The sequence below is a fragment of the Saccopteryx leptura genome, chromosome 6, assembly GCF_036850995.1.
Source record: "Saccopteryx leptura isolate mSacLep1 chromosome 6, mSacLep1_pri_phased_curated, whole genome shotgun sequence".
In the NCBI taxonomy this organism is placed as follows: domain Eukaryota; kingdom Metazoa; phylum Chordata; class Mammalia; order Chiroptera; family Emballonuridae; genus Saccopteryx; species Saccopteryx leptura.
In genome coordinates, this window is record NC_089508.1 from 14,201,485 (window position 1) to 14,220,399 (window position 18,915).

At 49.9% G+C, this 18,915-nt stretch overlaps 1 protein-coding gene and 1 pseudogene across 1 annotated transcript in view; one reads left to right on the forward strand and one right to left on the reverse strand.

Moving 5' to 3' along the window:
• FOXN3 (forkhead box N3) overlaps window positions 1–18,915 on the forward strand; it is a 409,075-nt gene that overhangs the window by 137,499 nt on the left and 252,661 nt on the right. The window lies entirely within an intron of this gene.
• On the reverse strand, window positions 369–5,276 carry LOC136377010 (large ribosomal subunit protein eL13 pseudogene; annotated as a pseudogene).

Below are 18,915 nucleotides of genomic sequence, written 5' to 3' on the forward strand. Positions count from 1 at the left end.
ACCTGGTCTCAGCTCCCCTGAAGCACACATTTTGTTGTGCCTAGTGGGGAAAAGCAGAGTACAGGTGTGTCTGCAGCGTCGGCCTCCCTTTCGGCGCAGGAGTAGAGAAGCCCCGGGAGACAGCCCGAACTGTTAACGGAGGTGTGGAGGCTTCGGGCGACGGGAGATAGGTGCCCCTTCCCCCTTTGACTTTTCCCTAGTTTCCGTGTGTTTCACAGTAGACCATTATGATGTGTGTGTGTGTGTGTTTTAATGTGACTTTGAGGAGAAAGAGAAAATGAAATGGAGTGGACCTGGGTTCTAGACCCAGCCCTTCCTTAAACTGGTGGCAAGATCTTGAGTGAGTCAGAGAACCATCCGGAATCTCCTCAGAGCAGCGGAGGAGAAGCCTCTGAGGCCTCCAGCTCCGGGTTCGAGATTTCCAGCTCCTGCCTCCTCTGGGAGCACAGGGAATTTTGCTGCAGGCTGGCAGGCCGCGACCTGTCCCAGGAGACAGGACCGCAGCCAGGCTGCGGGAGCCACGAGCCCTGGCACTTTGCTATCCGGGGCTCTGGTCCTTTAAGAATCTGGTGATGTTCTCAAATGGGCAAAGGCGTGTCTGTATTAGGCATATGAAAATTAAATTAAGAGAGTGTCCTTCATCTCACAATAACAACGCAAAGCCAGGACTGAGCCAGGGTAACTCCCTCCCGCGTCTCTGCACCCCAGCTAAACAGATGACGGCAGCTCCATCGACGGAGCCGCACCCGGGGGCAGGCACAGTGTGAAGAGCATTTTGGAGACATTTTTCTAGTTCAGGCTCATGACACCCCAGAAGTAGGTCCTCATAGCCCCATTGTACAGGTGGGGACCTTGAGCTCACAAGGCAGGGAACCTGAGTGGTCACCCGGGTAGAGGAGGCTGGGACTCAAACGCCAGGGCCTCTGCTCTGCTCTGAGCAGCAACATTTTAACCTCTGCTCTGTTCTGAGGCAGCAACATTTTAACCTCTGCTCTGCTCTGAGCAGCAACATTTTAACCTCTGCTCTGTGCTGCCTCCCGCTTCAGGAGGCAGGCTGTCCTGTGGCCACAGAAACCGATGTCCAAAGCCGGGGGATCGTGCGAGGGGTGCAGGAATCCGTCAGGAGGCAGGTCAGTGGGAACCCGAGGAATGCAGAGGCTTAGAACGGGCAGAATCTTATTTCTGATGAAACCTGATGCCCAGAAAGCTCCTCTCAAGGACCTGGCCTGGGAGGTTATACAGGATAAAACTGGCTGTGGGGGAGCAAGCAACCACCCTCATACTCACTCTACTAAACTTATCTCCTGCTTATGATTTCAAATCAAAGGCCACTATCATACCTTATATACCTCTGCCTCCCAAAAGAGGAATAACTTACACTTGCCCCCCCCCCTTTTTTTTTAGAAACTTTCTTTGCTTGGTTTCAGCTTTGCTTATTTAGCAGGAATTAAAAGACTATAAAACATTAGGAGATGCCACGGGCACATGGAGGAAAATTTAAGTGAAAATGAGGACAAGAAATAAGTTTCTTTTCTCCACCCAAAGACTGTTCCAATATGATAGATACCGTTTTCTGAGTTTCAATTCCAGTTCCTTCTAGTTCAGCTTCTTCTGAGTCATCTGATATACCATGGCCAGATTAAGCTCTCTAAAATACCACTTTCATGATGTCACTTTCTACCTTCCCTGAAATACTCAATGGCTTCTCATTATCTAGGATAAAAGCTCAACTTGTGGGTTTGGGATTCAGATTCCTTCTTAATCTGGCTTCACCTGTACCTTTGCAGCCGTCTTCCCTCCCTCTGACGAGGGCTCCTTTTGCTCAGATGAACTGGGCTATTCCATGGTTCTTTGAATATGTCCTTGACCTCTATCCCTAGCATTTGTTTGACTGTTCCTTACAGTAGAGAACAAAGTGGCATGCTTTCCTTTTTTCTGAAGCCCTACCCATTCTTTCAGGTATTACTTATGTATTCATTTTTTTTTTTAAATTTTTAAATTTTTTTGCATTTTTATTCCAGTAGATTTTTTTTTTCTTCTGTATTTTTCTGAAGCCGGAAACGGGGAGAGACAGTCAGATAGACTTCCCGCATGCGCCCGACCGGGATCCACCCGGCCTGGGCCATTTTTGCTCCAGTGAAGCCTCGGCTGCGGGAGGGGAAGAGAGAGACAGAGAGGAAGGAGAGGGGGAGGGGTGGAGAAGCAGATGGGCGCCTCTCCTGTGTGCCCTGGCCGGGAATCGAACCTGGGACTTCTGCACGCCAGGCCGTGTATTCATTTTTTTTAATCAAACATTTTTTAATATTCTAGTTTTGGATCCTTTTCCTTTCCTTCCCCTCCCCTCCCCTCCCCTCCCCTCCCCTCCCCTCCCCTCCCCTCCCCTCCCCTCCCCTCCCCTCCCCTCCCCTCCCCTCCCCTCCCCTCCCCTCCCCTCCCCTTTTCCTTAATCACAAATTGCCAATAGCACTTGTATTTTTTCTTTTTACCATCCTGTTCTGCAGCTTCCTTGGCTCTGTTCATCTGGATACCAGAGAGCTGGACGTTGGCATGGGCCCTATGAACACTGGTGAAGCCTTTAGAGGCTCCTCCTCCCTGTGACGGCTGCTCTCCTCCTTGTAGATTCCCAGATGAGCATCACTGGCCCTCTCTGCCGGGGGGTCAGCAGAGCTATCTCCTGTTCGGGGGGCCGAGGGCTTCCTGGGGAAGAGGATGGGCTTGGAGCAGCACTCCTTCAGCTGCTGCACACCGGCCTGCAGGGTCTCGGTGGACTGGTTCTGTCTCCTCGGATCGGATAGACTCGCAGTTAGACAGGCGTGAGCGGAGCAGGAGCCCTGGGCCAGGTATGGAATGTCACCAGGGCAGAAAGTCCCCAGTGCCTAGGGATGTGCAAAACTAGAGGAAACAGCTATTACAAGCTGGGCCCTCACCCCCAGGGTGACCTTTGCTCCTCTTACTCGTCTTTAGTCATGCAGTTTAGACCCCTGTTGGGCAGATAAAATGTATTATGCTCACTTTGTTAAAGATGGCACTGCCCACGTGAAGGCCGTTGCCCAGGTGATATTAATGTGTGTTGGGGGCAGGCTGTGGGCAGGCAGGATCCTTGTAGCCTGGGGCTTGGTTTTGGGATTAAGCCTTTCCCACCCTTTTTGATGTGGGGTGGTACAATCCCATCATGTCTCTGATAAGTGACTTTGTATTAGAGACTTCCCTATTTTGTATATTGGATTAAAGATTTGGATTTCTACACTATAAAATAGGGGCAGAACAGGAGCTTGCGCTCTTGGTTCCTGAGATTATCATTAGAGGAGAGAGCAGAGCAGAGAGCAGAAGGAGGCCACGTGGAGGAGGCCAGGAGAAGCAGCCAAGATGGTGGAGTGTTGAGTGAGAGGCCAGTTAGTGCAGAGTTTGTGCAGGGAGAAGGAAGAAGATGGGGAACAGAGGTGAATAAGTCTGGTGAGCTAGAAACCTTTGATTCTAGGAAACTCGGATAAGTCAGTAGCTTTGTGAGCACTGAATGTGAGTGGGTTTTGGAGCCCAGTGTGTGTTTTTACTTGTCCACCGGGTGCAAGCTAGGATTATGGCCCATCAGTTTTTGGCTCCGTTGTTTCTTTACCGACTGTCCGAATCCAATGCGAACCTGCACGAGCCGGGCGGCTGAGATAGTGGCTGTGCCTACTGGCTTTACAACCCCCTAAGAGGAGGAACAAGGAGCTGGAGAGTAGTCTCATGTGACTTCCTTACAAGCCTTTGCATAACCACGTCCTTAAGCATTAACCTCTCAGGACAATGAGGTTCTGATCAGCCATCAAGTAACCTCAGGAACAAAGCCTCAGTTCTGTTGACCACAGAGACAAGATTTTGGTCAAACTAGAGTAACATTTAGGCCTCAGTTGTGTTTCAGCTCCAGGCCCAGAAAAGCAGCAAAACCAGACAGAGGGATACCATGGCTGACCTCAGGACCAGATGCAATGACTGATAACCACTACCCTAGCACCGGCCAATCAGTAGAGACCACGACCCTGAGAGGACATATCTGGAAAGCTGAGATCCTCCCGAGACATCCCCTAAAGCCCCGGCCTTTAGAAAACAGATAAAAGCCCTTAAGGCACGGGATCCGGCAGGCGCTCTCTCTACAGCAGCCCACGCCTTACCCCTTCTTTCCTTAGGCAGGTCTCCCTCCTTGCTTTCTCCTAAGCTCCAGGTCTCTCTACGCCTTCCCCCTTCTTTCCTTAGGCGGGTCTCCCTCCTTGCTTTCTCCTAAGCTTCAGGTCTCTCTACGCCTTCCCTCTTCTTTCCTTAGGCAGGCCTCCCTCCTTGCTTTCTCCTAAGCTTCAGGTCTCTCTACGCCTTCCCTCTTCTTTCCTTAGGCAGGCCTCCCTCCTTGCTTTCTCCTAAGCTCCAGGTCTCTCTACGCCTTCCCCCTGCTTTCCTTAGGCAGGTCTCCCTCCTTGCTTTCTCCTAAGCTCCAAGGGCCCTTCCCAGGGTATTGCCTCAGTAACTTGATTCTTGAGTCCACATCCCTCAGCTGGCTCACTTCTCCCTCTGTGACTTTCTTTCTAAAAGAGCTAAAAAAACATCTTTCACTAGAGTTCTTGCTTCTGATTTTTTTTAATGTTATTTTTATTTTACATTTTATTTATTCATTTTTAGAGAGAAAAGAGAGAGGAGAGAAAGAGAGAGAAGGGGGGAGGAACAGGAAGCATCAACTTCCATATGTGCCTTGACCGGGCAAGCCCAGGGTTTCGAACTGGTGACCTCAGCGTTCCAGGTTCATGCTTTATCCACTGTGCCACCACAAGTCAGGCCCAAATGTTATTTTTATTGATTTTAGAGAGAGAGAGAAGTGGGGGGGGGGGGAGCGCACGGAACATTCAACTTCTTGTTCTACTTATCTATGCGTTCATTGGTTGATCCTTTTATGTGCCCTGACTGGGGATCAAATTTGCAACCTTGGCATATTGGATGACACTCTAACTAGCTGTGCTGCCCGGCCAGGGCTCTGAATTCTTTCTCGAGGACCTAGGTCTGACCCCACTGCCAAAGGGTCCACTGCGCTCCCAATGGTTTGGGCCACCTCTTCGTGGAGGCTAGCCACTCTTACCTCCCCCTCCAAGACGGGCCCATATGCATGGCTTGTGGCGATGTGAGCTTTGGTTTGCCAGGCCTTGCTGCTCTTCCCGCTGGCTGGTGGAAACCACGTGGCAGTGCTCTGCTGCCCGCTGCCAGTCCCTGTGGAGGTGGGGCTTCAAGATCATGCCATTTTGGCTGGGCGCCATCGTTGCTGCCACCAGAGAGAGGCAGTTTGGGATTGCCATTATCACATCCTGTCTTCCATTGAAGTCCTATGCCATGTGGGCTGTGACTAGGTCAATGCATTGCTTATCATGGGGGCTCGAGACACGCCAGATGACACAGTACCAATGGGAAAGGTGTGCTTTCTGTCACAGCCGTAAGATAATGCTCTGCCAGAGAGGACCTCGTACCTTTCAGGAAACAGACAGCCAAGTCGTCCTGTCTTGTGTTCAAAATGCATATTTTGGGGTAGTAACTAATTATGTGTCACGCATTTGCCAGCCATGACTAATCCTATTTTATGAGTGAAATGGAAGCAGAGAGGTGACAATACTGGCCTGACCGTATAGAGCTGAGCCGTCGGTAGACACAGCACTTGAACCCGTTTCCTTCTGCTAGCTTATTAGGGGACTGTTCCTTTTAAACTATGAGTCATAGGCCAGCAGGAACTTCTGTCAATATTTTGGTGCCTTTACTCATTCCTTCTTCTTTTCTCTAAAGGGCCAAATAGTACATATTTTAAGCTTTGCAGGCCATGATGGTTTCTTTGCAATCACTCGTCTCTTGTAGTGGACAAGCAGCCACGGGTAATCCATAAACTAACGGGTGTAGCTGTGTTCCAGTAAAACTTTATTTACGCCTGACCAGGTGGTGGCGCAGCGGATAGAGCATCGCACTGGGACACAGAGGACCCAGGTTCAAAACCCCGAGGTCGCCAGCTTGAGCCCAAGGTCGCTGGCTCGAGCAAGAGGACACTCGGTGTGCTGTAGACCCCCGGTCAAGGCACATATGAGAAAGCAATCAATGAACAACTAAGGTGCCGCAATGAAAAATGGATGCTTCCCATCTCTGTCCCTTCCTGTCTGTCTGTCCCTATCTGTCCCTCTGTCTGTCTCTGTCACACACACAAAAAACAAAACCCGTTATTTACAAGAACAGGCAGCGGGCTGGATTTGGCCTGCAGGTTGTGGTTTGCTGACTCTTTACTTGAGAAGGTTTTTTTCTCTTTGTTCCTGATGTTGATTTGGAAAGTCAGGTCAGCTGTAGCAATTTTCAGTTTTACACCTGAGTGGGCCCTGCAGTTGGATATTGGCTCATTGTAAATTATGTCCATGTCTGAGAAGACTGGCTGTTGAGGATAAAATTGGGACCTTGTGGATGTTCAAGCAATAGACCCTGTACTGAACCTGCAGAAGAAGACAGCCGTCATCCCATGAACGAGGTCACTGGTCGCCAAGGAGGCTGCAGAGCAGGGAGTAACCAGCCTGGTGTGTTCTCCACTCTTTTTTTTTTGTATTTCTCCGAAGCTAGAAATGGGGAGAGACAGTCAGACAGACTCCCGCATGTGCCCGACCGGGATCCACCCGGCACGCCCACTGGGGGACGACGCTCTGCCCACCAGGGGGCGATGCTCTGCCCCTCCGGGGCGTCGCTCTGTTGCAACCAGAGCCACTCTAGCACCTGGGGCAGAGGCCAAGGAGCCATCCCCAGCGCCCGGGCCATCTTTGCTCCAATGGAGCCTTGGCTGCGGGAGGGGAAGAGAGAGACAGAGAGGAAGGAGAGGGGGAGGGGTGGAGAAGCAGATGGGCACTTCTCCTGTGTGCCCTGGCCGGGAATCGAACCCGGGACCTCTGCACGCCTGGCTGACGCTCTACCACTGAGCCAAACGGCCAGGGCCTCTTCTCCACTCTTGAGGGACAACTGCATTGTCAGCCAGCACAGCTAGAATGTCCCTTCGTGGCCAAAATCTATGCCTACAGTCCCCAGCTTTGTCCCATTTCTCACATCTGAATGGGGACCCCAGGAGAAGTCGGAATTACGACACATGCGTCACAGCGTGCTCCCTGGCTGTGTCGTCCTCAGCCCTGAGCGGTTTTCATTGGCGGCAGAGGGCTGGGAGGGTTGCAGTACCTCCACATCAGGCGTGTCGCATGGAAGCATTACGAGAGATGGCTGGCACCTGTTCCCAGAAAGGAACAGGCAGGTTTGAAGACAAAAATGTCTTAAAAACTAATTATCTTTGTAATTATCTTTGGGTTCGCTACCTCCCCCCGACCCCCTGCCAGGAATGCGCAGGTTCTTTAAGCGCCGTTTCCTGCGGAGGGTCTGAAACTGGAGGGTGTTGTCATTGAGGCCGGGCAAGTTCATTCCAGTTCCCCTGTTGCAAGAACCAGAGCTAGAGACAGCTCAGGACTGGGGTGGGGGCCTAGAATAGAAGAGTCTTCCGGTGGTCTGCAAGGAGTGGTGGGAAATAGCAGGAAATCCTAATTAATTCCAGGAGAGAATTGCAGAGGCTCCTGGATAGTTTAAGCTACTGCATAAAGGCAGAACAGAAGGAAAGCTTTAAATCTCCTGCTTAGGAGAAATCAGACCAGTTTTAAGCACAATTAATTTAAATAATGAGCAAATAATTCTTTCAGTTGGCTCTCTATTATAAATCTCTCTCTATTTTATATAATAGTAAACATTTGCCCTGTGCCGCGCATCCCTGTGGATGCTTTGCATATATCAATATATTTAATGGCCCCAGCAGCGGCCCTCTGAAGTAGGTAGTATTACACCTGCATTTCACAGGTGAGGGCAGCAGGGCACCAACAGGTCCGGTGACTGGCCTGTGTCCTCAGCTGTTTGACTACGGCTGCACACGGCCTCTGTCATTGATAGCCCTGCCGTCCGGCCTCCCATCTTTTTTTTTTTTTTTTACAGAGACAGAAAGAGAGTCGGAGAGAGGGACAGATAGGGACAGACAGACAGACAGGAAGGGAGAGAGATGAGAAGCATCAATTATTCGTTGTGTCACCTTAATTGTTCACTAATTGCTTTCTCATATGTGCCTTGACCAGGGAGCTACAGCAGACTGAGTGACCCCTCGCTCAAGCCAGTGACCTTGGGCTCAAGCAGGTGAGCTTTTGCTCAAACCAGATGAGCCCGCACTCAAGCTGGCGACCTCGGTGTTTCGAACCTGGGTCCTCTGCGTCCCAGTCCGATGCTTTGTACACTGTGCCACCACCTGGTCAGGTCAGCCTCCCATCTTTTCTTTTCTTTTCTTTTCTTTTCTTTTCTTTTCTTTTCTTTTTTTTTTTTTTTTTTTTGTATTTTTCTGAAGCTGGAAACGGGAGAGACAGTCAGACAGACTCCCGCATGCGCCTGACCGGGATCCACCCGGCATGCCAACCAGGGGCGACTCTCTGCCCACCAGGGGGCGATGCTCTGCCCCTCCGGGGCGTCGCTTTGCCGCGACCAGAGCCACTCTAGTGCCTGGGGCAGAGGCCAAGGAGCCATCCCCAGCGCCTGGGCCATCTTTGCTCCAATGGAGCCTTGGCTGCGGGAGGGGGAGAGAGAGACAGAGAGGAAGGAGGGGGTGGGGGGTGGAGAAGCAAATGGGCGCCTCTCCTGTGTGCCCTGGCCGGGAATCAAACCCGGGTCCCCCGCACACCAGGCCGACGCTCTACCGCTGAGCCAACCGGCCAGGGCCAGCCTCCCATCTTTTCAATGGATGTTGTGGCAATCAAAAGTATGACTGTATTCTTCCTAATTGATCTATTGTTTTCCTGGCAGACATTTCTACTACTTACCACCTGCTGGACAGGACTCTGCAATTTAGCTTTCTCAGAAGATAGGGGTGTCCCAAGTGGGTCTTATAAAGCTTAAACAAAAAAATTTTTTCTTTTTTAGCTTATTGATTTTAGAGAGAGAAAGGAAGGGAGAGAGAGAAGCATAGATTTGGTGTTCCATTTACCTATGCACTCATTGGTTCATTCTTGTGTGTGCCCTGGACTGGGGATGGGACCTGCAACCTTGGTGTATGGGGTCAGCACTCTCACCAGCTGAGCGTCCCTGGCTGGGGCCCGGTGGGCCTTAGGACCAACAGCGCTATTGGATGTGGTGAAGAACGCCCCGTGTGATGTCGTTTTCAGCTCAGAAGAACAGACTTGTTTCCCAAGGGTATAGTTGTTAACTAATCTCACAGGACAGGTGTAGCAAATCAGAAAGGCCATGTATTAATTTACAGTGAGGAATATTACTGCCTGGAAGTGGTCTGGTGAGCTTGGGAGCGGGGAAGGGAAGGTTAGATACAGTGACCGTTGAGTGCCTTTAGGAAAGTCAGCTGGTCGGAGCCGCCTGTGTGACACATGCCGTGGTTGCTGAGACCCCACCTCCAGGCCAGTGTCAATGCTGACAGTGTGCCGGGTCTCCGAAGAGGTTTCACCTTGTCTGAGCCTTGCCTTCCGACCTCTGCTCATTTCCACCCCCACCCCTGCGTCCAGGGGAAGCGTTAGCTCCTTACAGATGTTAGTACAGTCTGCTCTTCAGGGCGGAACGGGGCGTCTCCCTGCCTGTCTGTCTGTCTGTCGCTCTCTCTCTCTGGAACTTTGCATTTTTGTACCCCAGTCTACAAGGGAGGCCCTTTCTCCTTTAGCGGGCGGGATGTGTAGGGCGGAGCTGAGGCTGTGGGGCTGATTCAGAGCCCCTGTCGTTACCAGTGACCCTGTTTTCATGGTAAAGTCGAAGACCTTTCGGACCACTGGTTCCCTAGGCTCCTCTCGGCTCACCGCTCACGGCTCCAAGAAAGTAAGTCACTGTCACCTTGCAGTTTCATGGTTTATAACATAAAACGAGTGGTTCCAGAAAGGAGCAGGTCCAGTCCTGTGTGCCGGGAGGACGGATGGCGGAGGGTTCAGGTAGTCGGGGAGGAGGGCCCAGTTCATCAGACACGCACCTGAGCCCGCAGAAGCTCACCGACACCCAGCCTTCTGCCTTTAAGTGGACTGCACCATTGTTCTGCACTGCGAGGAGAAGGATGCCCTGAGGCTGGGGTGACACTCTGGGGAGACCCCAGGTTGAGGAGTGTAAAGCCAGAAGCCAGGGCTACCATCACAGCAGCCCGGCCTATGCAGGTTCGCATTGGATTCGGACAGTCGGTAAAGAAACAACGGAGCCAAGAACTGATGGGCTGTCATCTTTAATTCTAGCTTGCACCCAGCGGGCAAGTAAAACATACACTGGGCTCCAAAACCCACTCACATTCAGTGCTCACAAAGCTACTGACTTATCCGAGTTTCCTAGAATCAAAGGTTTCTAGCTCACCAGACTTATTCACCTCTGTTCCCCATCTCCTTCCTTCTCCCTGCACAAACTCTGCACTAACTGGTCTCTCACTCAATACTCTGCCATCTTGGCTGCTTCTCCTGGCCACATGGCCTCTTTCTGCTCTCTGCCCTGCTCCCTCTGCTCTCTCATGCTAATCATCCAGGAACCAAGAGCGCAAGCTCCCGTTCTGCCCCCATTTTATAGTGTAGATTCAAAACCTTTAATCCAATATACAAAATAGGGAAGTCTCTAATACAAAGTCACTTCTCTGAGACATGATGGGATTGTACCGCCCCACATCAAAAAGGGAGGGAAAGGCTTAATCCCAAAACCAAGCTCCAGGCTACAATGATCCTGCCTGCCCCCAACACACATTAATATCACCTGGGCACCTCCACGTGGGCAGCGTTATCTTTTACAAAGTGAGCATAATACATTTTATCTGCCCAACAAAAAGGGATGGGAGTTGTGCTCTCCCGCTGAATTCAGGGCTGCCTTTTTTGCTGTCAGACCCGCACGGGTCCTCTCTCCCTGCATTCCTCCCTAAAGCAGTCAGTGTGCAGCCTTCACTGAGGCTTGGAGCTGTGGCCCCAACAGGTGAGCCCCTGCAGAGCCCCTGCTGCCCACTGACATGGGCTGAACCCTCAGCTCTGCAGGCTCTCTCTGTTCATGGGTTTGAGATGCCCCTGCTCCCAGCCCTACTTGGAAGCTGCTGAAGCCACCAGAGACCAGGAAGGCACACTTAGAGAAGGGGTGGCCCTTCCTTTTCTTGCTTGTGTGGAGGGCAGGCCGGGAAGCAGACCTGGTAAGGCAGGACGAGACCCTGGCTAGGGGCCCTTTGGATCAACCTGCTGAGCTTAGTTCTAGCTCTGCCACTTCTTAGCTGGGTGGGTGGCCTCTGGCTGCCGTTTCAGAATGCTTGAGGCCCGGGCCCCTCCCCTGTGCCATGGGGACCGCAGCACCGCCTCAGACGGCAGGTGGATGCCCGGGAAGAGCTCCCATTCTGCCACAGGCACACACAGGGTGGCTGCCCCGAGCCTATTGAGTGTAGTGGTGAGAGTCTTTGAGAAAGGAATGTAAAATTGAAAATATTGTATAAAATTTTATATAACAGTAAGCATTTACTTCAAATGATGAAAAAAAGGTATAGGAAGTATATCATTAAAAAGCTGTCATCCCAGACCTGGCTGGTTGGCTCAGTGGTAGAGCGTCGGCCTCGTGTGTGGAATTCCTTGGTTTGTCTCCTGGTCAGGGCACACAGGAGAAGCGCCCATCTGCTTCTCTACCCTTCCCCCTCTCCTTTCTCTCTATCTCTCTCTTCCCCTCCATCAGCCAAGACTCCATTGGAGCGAAGTTGGCCCGGGCACTGAGGATGGCTCCATGGCCTCCGCCTCAGGCGCTAGAATGGCTCCGATTGCAATGGAGCAACGCCCTAGATGGGCAGAGCATCGCCCCCTGGTGGGCATGCCAGATGGATCCTGGTCAGGCGCATGTGGGAGTCTGTCTCTGCCTCCCTGCTTTTCACTTAAGAAAAATACAAAAAAAAAAAAAAAAAAGGCTGTCATTTTAAACATCACAAAATCCAAAAATTAATCCGATACTGTTATTAACTAGTTGTTTCATGTGGGTCGGTCTGTATGGCTTTTCCCCTGCATTTCTTTGGGCTGTGGGCTCTTTGCTCATTTCTTCATGCGACTGTGTGTAAGGCCAGTAGCCCCGGCCACCATCACAGCTGCTTTACCTGTGCAGGTTCTCATTGGATTCAGGCTGATGATAATAAAACAACAGAGCCAAGAACTGGTGGGCCATTACCTTTTATTCTAGACTCGTATCGGCCAACGCGTAAAAAACACACACACGGGGCACCAAAACCCACTCACATGTTCTTCCGGTTCCACAACCAGGAGAATCTTTCCAGTTTTTCCTAGAATCAAAGGCCCCACCAGCCTTACTCACCTTTGTTCCCCATCTCCTTCTCTCTGCAGGCTTTCATCTTGGCTTCCTGCCTCCTCTGTCACCACGTTGTCTCTCTGCCCTCTCTGCAACAATGTGCTCTCCTCTTCTTCCAAAATGGCCTCCTAGCTCCTCCTGTTAGAAACCTTTCAGCAGGACAATCCCCTCCTCTAGCACACATTAGCATAACTGTCAGCCAGATACAATATATTATGCTCACTTAAAGATGGCTGCCCACGTGGAAGCGCATCACCCAGGTGATTGCTTGGGATGGGCGTGATTGTATTAATGTATCATATATTGGGGGAGGGCTTTCGTGCCAAAAGGTTTTTTTTTTTTTTCTGTATTTTTCTGAAGCGGGAAACGGGGAGAGACAGTCAGACAGACTCCCGCATGCGCCCGACTGGGATCCACCCGGCACACCCACCAGGGGGCGACGCTCTGCCCACCAGGGCATCGCTCTGTTGCGACCAGAGCCACTCTAGCGCCTGGGGCAGAGGCCGAGGAGCCATCCCCAGCGCCCGGGCCATCTTTGCTCCAATGGAGCCTCGGCTGCGGGAGGGGAAGAGAGAGACAGAGAGGAAGGAGAGGGGGAGGGGTGGAGAAGCAGATGGGCGCTTCTCCTGTGTGCCCTGGCCGGGAATCGAACCACGGACTTCTGCCCGCCAGGCTGACGCTCTACCACTGAGCCAACCGGCCAGGGCTGCCAAAAGGTTTTAAAAGGAAGAGAGATCACGTTGTTCTGGGTGAAGAGGGATTACATTAGAGGAGAGAGCAGAGAAAGGCCATGTGGAGGAGGCCAGGAGAAGCAGCCAAGATAGCAGAATGTTGAAGGAGAAGCCAGTTTGTGCAGTTAGTGCAGAGAGAAGGAGATGGGGAACAGAGGTGAATAAGGCTGGTGGGGTAGAAACCTTTGATTCTAGGAAACTCGGATAAGTCAGTGGCTTTGGGAGCCCTGAATAGAAAGGGACATGTTTTCCCACTATGTGTTTTACTTGCCCACCGGGTGCAAGCTAGGATTAAAGGTAATGGCCTACCAGTTCTTGGCTCCATTGTTTCATTACCGTCTCTCTGAATCTAATGTGAACCTGCATGGGCCAGGCAGCTGTGATGGTGGCCGTGGCTACTGGCTTTTCAATAACCAAGCCCCTTCCCAAGCATGAAGGTAATTAAGTGTATCACCTGGCAACAGCTATTCACATAAGCAGCGCCATTTTTAACAATCAAAGTGAGCAAAACCAAACAACACAAATTTTTCAACTTATTTAACCAAACTGTGATTATGGAATGTCATTTTCTCTGGGGGGAGGGAGGCAAGATCATTCACCATTCTTCTATTTCAACTTGGTTGGAATTTGCTCTTTATTTTTGATAGTTTAGAAAAAAAGTTTTTTTTTTTAGCTTCGCAACTCGTTATTGGTAGCGTCATATAAAATTTTAGAGTTGTCTGATGTAAAGCCAGATCGAATCCTGCCACAGACTACGCCAAATATAAAGCCAGTAGCCACGGCCACCATCACAGTCGCCTGGCCCATGCAGGTTTGCATCTGATTCAGACTGATAGTAATGAAACAACAGCGCCACGAACTGGTGGACCATTATCTTTAATCCTAGCTTGCACCCGGCAGGCAAGTAAAAACACACACTGGGCTCCAAAACCCACTCATTCAGTGCTCACAAAGCCACTGACTTATCCAAGTTTCCTAGAATCAAAGGTTTCTACCTCACCAGCCTCATTCTCCTTTGTTCCCCATCTCCTTCTCTCTGCAGAAACTCTGCACTAACTGGCTTCTCCCTCAGCACTCCACCATCTTGGCTGCTTCTCCTGGCCTCCTCCACATGGCCTTTCTCTGCTCTCCCCTCTAATGCTAATCTCAGGAACCGAGAGAGCAAGCTCCTGGTCTGCCCCATTTTATAGTGTAGAAACCAAAACCTTTAATCCAATATACAAACAAGGAAGTTTCTAATACAAAGTCATTTATCTGAGGCATAATGGGATTCCTCATGAGAGTGCACCACCCCACATCAAAAAGGGTGGGAAAGGCTTAGTCCCAAAACCAAGTCCCAGGTTACAAGGATCCTGCCCGCCCACAGCCCTCCCCCAACACACATTAATATAATCACATTCATCCCAAGCAAGAAGGGCAGCCAATACCATCACCTGGGCAGCGCCATCTTTAACAAAGTGAGTATAACATATTTTATCTGCCCAACAGCCACAATCACAGCCGCCTGGCCCGTGCAGGTTCGCATTAGATTTGGACAGATGGTAATGAAACAATGGAGCCAAAAACTGGTGAGCCATCACCTTTAATTCTAGCTTGCACCCGGCGAGCAAGAAATACACACAGTGGGAAAAACACTTCCCTTTCCATTCAAGGCTCCCAAAGCCACAGACTTATTTGAGTTTCCTAGAATCAAAGGTATCTACCTCACCAGCCTTATTCATCTCTATTTCCCATCTCCTCTCTGCACAAACTCTGCACAAACTGGCTTCTCCTTCAGCATTCAGCCATCTTGGCTGCTTCTCCTCTCCTCCACGTGGCCTTTCTCTGCTCTCCTCCTGCATGGGCTCCTCTGCCCCATTTTATAGTATAAAAATCAAAACCTTTAATCCAATATACAAACAAGGAAGTCTCTGATACAAAGTCACTTATCTGAGGCATACTGAGATTCCTCATGAGAGTGCACCACCCCACAACATGCAATCAGTCAAGGGTGTGGGGAAAAGCTTAGTCTTAAAACTAAGCCTTAGGCTATAACAACCGGTCCTGCTTACAGCCTGTCCCCCACACCCAATGCAAACTATAGGTGAGCAGTCATATATATCATATTTAAAAACTTATTTGACCAACATTTGATTTGGGAAACCTTTTTCAGGTTTCTTTCATATATGTGCCATACGGTTGTTAGGGCATTTTAAGGTATTTTTGGTGCAGTGCCTCATCTTAAATGGTGAAGATACTCACTCAGCACATTTCTGGGGTCCTTCCCAGGGCCGTGGAAAGGGCTAGTGTGAAGGAGGGTTGGTGAGGTGTACCCAGATTTCACGGAAAATTCTCCTGTGAATATTCAATAAACGTTAACTAGGTCACATTTTATTGTATTTATTGAACTCATCTTTTTAATTTTATACTTTTAGAATGTACTAAAGAATGTATTCTCATTGACAATAAGTATGTTGGTCAAATAAGTTTTTAAATATGATACATGTTTGCTTGCTTATAGTTTGCGTTGGGTGTGGGGGACAGGCTGTAAGCAGGCAGGGTCGTTATAGCCTAAGGCTTAGTTTTAAGATGAAGCCTTTCCCTACACCCTTGACTGATTGCATGTTGTGGGGTGGTGCACTCTCATGAGGAATCCCATCATGCCTCAGATAAGTGACTTTGTATCAGAGACTTCCTTGTTTGTATATTGGATTAAACGTTTTGATTTCTACACTATAAAGTAGGGCAGACCCTGAGCTTGCTCGCTCTAGGTTCCTGAGATTAGCATTGGAGAGGAGAGCAGAGAAAGACCACGTGGAGGAGAGGAGAGGTAGCCAAGATGGCAGAGTGCTGAAGGAGAAGCCAGTTTGTGAAGAGTTTGTGCAGAGAGAGGGAGATGGGAAACAGAGGTTGTTGGGCAGATAAAATGTATTATGCTCACTTTGTAAAAGATAACGCTGCCCACGTGGAGGTGCCCAGGTGATATTAATGTGTGTTGGGGGGCTGGCAGGATCGTTGTAGCCTGGGGCTTGGTTTTGGGATTAAGCCTTTCCCACCCTTTTTGATGTGGGGCGGTACAATCCAATCATGCTTCAGAGAAGTGACTTTGTATTAGAGACTTCCCTATTTTGTATATTGGATTAAAGGTTTTGAATCTACACTATAAAATGGGGGCAGAACGGGAGCTTGCGCTCTTGGTTCCTGGGATGATTAGCATGAGAGAGCAGAGGGAGCAGAGCAGAGAGCAGAAAGAGGCCATGTGGCCAGGAGAAACAGCCAAGATGGCAGAGTGCTGAGTGAGATGCCAGTTTGTGTAGTGTTTGTACCTGGGATAAGGAAGGAGATGGGGAACTGAGGAGAATAAGGCTGGTGAGCTAGAAACATTTGATTCTAGGAAACTCGGATAAGTCAGTGGCTTTGTGAGCACTGAATATGAGTGGGTTTTGGAGCCCAGTGTGTGTTTTTACTTGCCCGCCGGGTGCAAGCTAGAATTAAAGAAAATGGCCTATCAGTTTTTGGCTCCATTGTTTCTTTACCGACTGTCCGAATCCAATGTGAACCTGCATGAGCCGGGCTGCTGTGATAGTGGCCCTGGCTTCTGGCTCTACAGAGGTGAATAAGGCTGGTGAGCTAGAAACCTTTGATTCTAGGAAACTCGGATAACTCAGTGGCTTTGGGAGCCTGAATGGAAAGGGAAGTGTTTTCCCACTGTGTGTTTTACTTGCCCTCCAGGTACAAGCTAGGATGAAAGCTAATGGCCCACCAGTTCTTGGCTCCGTTGTTTCATTACCATCTGTCCGAATCTAATATGAACCTGCATGGGCCAGGCGGCCATAATGGTGGCTGTGGCTACTGGCTTTACAAAGTATAATCTTAAATTAGTTAAATTTGTGCAAGTCACTCACTCAGTATCATTTGTTAACTCTCCACTTTGATTAACCTGCCTGACATTGATCTTTGGGAGCATTTGATGACAAAGCAGATAAAACACAGCTCAGGGTCTTTGTATAATAACTACTGTTGAAAAACAAAGTTTAGGGGAGTACCTCTGAAGGTCTAATTGGCTCTATGAAATGATTCATGAATAGGGCAGCGCCCCAGAGCTAGGAAATGGAAGGGGAGCTTCTAGAAGTTGTGCAAAACGGAAAGATTTTTTTATAGGCAGAAACTTACTAGCAAAAGAAAAGAAAGGCTTGGTTCAGGCAAAGGCGTCTTTGAGAGAGTGCAGGGCTCTTATCAGGCAGATGGGCTGGTCCCATTCCTGGGAGGGGCCGAATTTCCAGGAAGCTTTGGTGTGCTGTCCTGGGGGCAAGTGACTCTGCCTTGGACGGTTGTTTCTTTTAACACTGCAGTGCACTCAGTTAAAACTGAGCCACCAGGACCCTCGTCACCTGTCTGTCAGCGCCCAGTCTGGGGCGAGGCACTTGGGGACTGTTGGGCAGGTAAAATGTATTATGCTCACTTTGTTAAAGATAACACGAGGAGGCAGTCGCCCAGGTGATATTAATGTGTGTTGGAGATCGTTGTAACCTGGGGCTTGGTTTTGGGATTAAGCCTTTCCCACCCTTTTTTGCTGTAGGGCGGTACAATCCTATCATGCCTCAGAGAAGTGACTTTGTATTAGAGACTTCCCTACTTTGTATATTGGATTAGAGGTTGTGAAGCTACAGTATAAAGTGGGGGCAAAACGGGAGTTTGCCCTCTTGGTTCCTGAGGTTAGCATGAGAGAGCGGAGAGAGTAGAGCCAGCAGCTAAAGGAGGCCACGTGGAGGAGGCCAGGAGAAGCAGCCAAGATGGTGGAGTGCTGAGTGAGATGCCAGTTTGTGTAGAGTTTGTATCTGGGATAAGGATGCAGATGGGGAACTGAGGAGAAGAAGGCTGGCGAGCTAGAAACCTTTGATTCTAGGAAACTCGGATAAGTCAGTGGCTTTGTGAGCACTGAGTGTGACTGGGTTTTGGAGCCCAGTGTGTATTTTTTACTTGCCCGCCGGGTGCAAGGTAGGATTAAAGGCTATGGCCCACCAGTTTTTGGCTCCGCTGTTTCTTTACCGACTGTCCGAACCCAATGCGAACCTGCATGGGCCGGGCTGCTGTGATAGTGGCCCTGGCCCTGATTACTGGCTTTACAGGGACAATGACGCCGAGCCTGCTCACACTCTGAAGCCTACGTGTGAGTCAGGGTTCTAGGTGACGCGTCCTCCCCTGTTAGCCACGACTCCTCTACAGTTCAGCTCTGTTCGTCAGGAATACTCTACTCATATGGCCGCATTTACACAGTAAGTCCTACTTTTAAACTGCTCAATGGTAATATTTAATTTCATATTTTTCACCCCGATCTTTTCATTCTTACCAGGTTTCAGCCACTAAATGTGTTGAAATGTGGCCTTCCCTGTTTTGTCCTGTTGAGGACTGCGTTGGCAGAAACGCCCGTGGGTAAGGCAGTCAAGAAGTTGGATCTGCCAGTAACTCTATGTGGGTATCTGTTGGGACACTTTGGGTTGCAAGTGATAGAAAAGCCAGTTCAGTGTCTCAACAGCAGAGGGAATGCGTCCCGGACCTTCAACACCACTCCAGTGCCTCTGGAGCTGAGGATGGGGTCACTCCTACTCAAACCACAAGGCTGGGAAATGAGGGGTCCTGTTGGGAGGGGTGAAGGGAAGAGTAGACAGTAGAGAGGAAATGGCCACCCTTCATTCTGACGCGTGGTCACGAGCCACTTCACTTCTCCGGGCCTCCGTAGCCTCGTTAAATTAGGGACTTGTCCGACTCCATTAGTCAAGTTCTTCCAAAGGGTAACCTTTAAGATTTTATTTGAATTCTTTTATGTTAATTGGTCCTTGCAACGAAGAAACAAACCTTGGCTGGCTAGTGC